The 3,260-nt window shown below is 41.5% G+C and overlaps 1 protein-coding gene across 2 annotated transcripts in view; it reads right to left on the bottom strand.

The window, feature by feature from the left end:
• The window catches only part of LOC101862295 (papilin-like), an 8,543-nt gene extending 5,994 nt beyond the window's left edge, over nt 1–2,549 (bottom strand). Inside the window, exon 1 of one of the 2 annotated variants that reach the window (XM_035971652.1) lies at nt 2,489–2,549. The gene's annotated coding sequence lies outside the window, so the exon portion shown is untranslated. Of the gene's footprint in view, nt 1–1,859; nt 1,946–2,488 lie in introns of those variants that run through there. The other variant, XM_035971651.1, reaches the window with a different exon arrangement.
• Between the last annotated feature and the right edge of the window lie 711 nt (nt 2,550–3,260).

Below are 3,260 nucleotides of genomic sequence, written 5' to 3'. Positions count from 1 at the left end.
AGGTGAATCTAGATCGAGATCAAGAATCAAGAAAGTAATCTCGAAAGAGGATTTTTCCTGCTGTGAATTGATCTACAAATCTAGGCAATCTGTGACGCTTGTTGGTTGTTAAAAATGTGAATTTCTAAACTTAGATCTATCTATGGGCCAAGGCTCCTTCTTTCAATTATTGGCCTATGTCTTTATAATCCTTCGAGATCTAGGCTAGATCTAGAATCTAGATTAGGTTCTTCTAGGAAGCAACAATTGGCATGTAGGCCTAATTCTTTTTTTTAAAGTGATTGAGCTGGAACTTTAGAAGAAAATGCCACCCCTTCGAAGAGGGAGAAGAAGTCTTACCCCTAGAGGTAGTCAAGAGGGGGTGCTACATGGATAAATTCAAGGTAAAATATTAAATGTTTTGCTTCTTTCCTGTTTTTAGTCTCTTTCCTCTTCTTAACTTTCCAAATAATTCTTCATTATTACTCCGTTCGTAGAACGGGTACTTTTTTAACTAGTTACAGTAATGAGCATTGAGCACTCCATGAGTTAAAATATGCCATGTAAACACGTTTATTATCATCATTATTAGAAATAGTATTACTAAAAAATCCCTCAAAATAATTACTATTTATTGTTATAATATGTATTATTATCATCAACTTCAGGCTTGTAGATCTCCTGACCCTTGAGGAAACTAAAGTAAAGAAGCTGTACAACGGCTGTCTTAGAGTGTATCTGCAGGGGACGATTCAATTCCAGGTGAAATATACGGCTATGATGGACGAGGAAGATTCTTGACAAAATCCTACTGAACTATCATCTTGTTCATCTCCCTACAAATAAGTTCTTGCCAGAAAGATGGAATGATAACCGAGGAGAGAGGAGCACAGCGGATACTGGTATTTGCTGCCCAGCAAATACAAAAGAAATGCAGTAAACCAAACATGGGTCTGTTCATGACTTTTGTTGACATCTCAAAAGCATTTGACCCCGTCTGCCGTGAAGGCTCTAGAAAATCACGGCAGAATTTGGATATCCATCTAAGTTCATCTACTTGGTGAGACAATTACATGGTGGTTTGCAGGCTCGGATCCAGAGGTTTGGAAAATTGCCAGCATGTTGTCAGCATTGTTGCAGGGACCTTTTCACATTTCCTCCACGAGGCGTGACTATTAGGCCTAGAATTGATTAGGTGGTCATGATGCAGGAATCCTGTAAGCCAAAAAAAGCTGGGAACATTTTGGTATGCGACCTCCTGTTTTCTGGTGAGTGTGCCCTATTGTTTCAAGACGATACCAGCATGTATGAATGTATGGATTCCTTCTTCAGCGAATGTAGTAACTTTGGGCTCACCATCCGCCCAAAGGCCCCTACCAACCTACTCAAAGCTCAACAAACATCGTTCCCCAGTCATCAAAGTGCGTTACAGCCAGCTGAAGGCAGTGGAAAAATGTACCCATCCTAGTAGTTAAGTGTCCTTTCTGCTAATGCTAGGATTGATCCCGAAGTTGCGTCCGTGATACGCAAATCTGGCTTTGCACTTGGTAGACTGAGAAATAGAGTTTGGAACTCCGTTTGTTTTAGCGCAGTTGTCGTATTCCCAGTCTTTTGATATGAGGCTGAGTCCTGAATAGTGTACAAAACATAGACCGAATGGCTCTTTATTGTCCGAACAATGAGTACTATCAAAAATAATTGCATCGGCAATTTATTTGATGAGGCATTATCATCCCTGTAAATCTTGCAACAACAACTCTGGGCCAAGGGCTTCGTCTTTAACTTCTATAAGCGCTTAGAAGGGAGTTAAACCAACCCAAAAATATTTTTTAAAGTCAGAAAGGTAGAATAAAATCAAATAAATAATTAAAGTACTTTACCTCACAACAGCAAGCCCAAGGAAGCGCGTCGACCTCACTTAAAACACAAACGAAAATGTGCTTGGTGTCGGTGAAAAGCATGTCGTAGGTTTTTTTGGTCCCTAATCCCTCTGGGTTCAGAGGTCACATACACATACCTCGTTCTGACATTTGTCTGGTTGCTTCGTCCTCCATAACTCTTAATCAAAGGTAAGCCTACATAATAACAGGGAAAGGGGAACAGGGGGTCATAAGCAAGGCATATTATGTTTCGGAAGGAAGCAGGTAACACGGACGTATGAGAATAAACGTACGTGTATTTCCACTTTCTTCTTGATTCAGATGTTATTTTCTTCCCCTATTATTCTTTATTGTTGTTGTTGTTGTTGTTGTTGTTGTTGTTCTCCGCCTCTTTCTCTCTCATCCTGTCCCAGTTATTTTCCCTTGCCTCTGTCTGTCCGTCTGTCGGTCTGTCTGTCAGTCTCTCTCTGTCTGTCAGTCTCTCTCTCTCTCTCTCGCTCTCTCGTTCTCTCTCTCTCTCTCTCTCTCTCTCTCTCTCTCTCTCTCTCACACACACACACACACACACACACACACACACACACACACACACACACACCTACCTTTTATTTGTTCCTTTCTGTCCTCACCTGTGTTTATGGTGTCCTGGAGATGCTCTTCATCTTTGCACGCAGAAGACATGATTTCTATTCCCGCACGGTGACATTTTTTTTAGTTGGTATTTATTTATTTTTTGGATCCTGTCTCTCCGTCTCTCTGTTGTGATGTTGTGTCCCACTCATCCTGGCTTGACTGTGACAGCAGGATCCTTGCTTCAAAGCATTTTCCTTTTGTCCCTCTACTCTAACATCCCATCCCAGCGTTTTCTATGAACCCCTCCCCCCCCCCCCCCCCCCCCCACCCACAATAATCCCCCCCCCCCCACTCACAGACACACACACGCCCACACACACACACACACACACACACACTCATACACACACATACACACACACACATACACACAGAAACACTCCGAATACTCGCACACGTGTACAAATATATGTGGACTGAAAGGAATTAATTGTCAGTGTATTTTTTCCCCTTTTTATTTTTTTTTACAAAACATACACAGAGGTTCTAATGGTCATACAAGATCTGAACATGTGTAGCAACAAAACGCAACAAAACAAGAAGTGATGAAGGCTAAGTGATGAAAGTCCAAGTGCGCCGATTTTATTCTGGTCTTGTAAGAACAACTACTGTTAACATTAAGACTGAACAAGGATTCTGGGGAAAAAATACCTTGACCGACAACAATTAACGTCCTGGTTTGCTGGAAACTATAGTCGCATGTCAACACAACAGCCTCATTTTCACAGTACTATGCACTGATCACTTCGCCGAAAGTTGTATGCGACG

This window comes from Aplysia californica, unplaced genomic scaffold, assembly GCF_000002075.1.
Source record: "Aplysia californica isolate F4 #8 unplaced genomic scaffold, AplCal3.0 scaffold00477, whole genome shotgun sequence".
Lineage (NCBI taxonomy): Eukaryota > Metazoa > Mollusca > Gastropoda > Aplysiida > Aplysiidae > Aplysia > Aplysia californica.
This window is presented reverse-complemented; position numbering and strand designations above follow the sequence as displayed.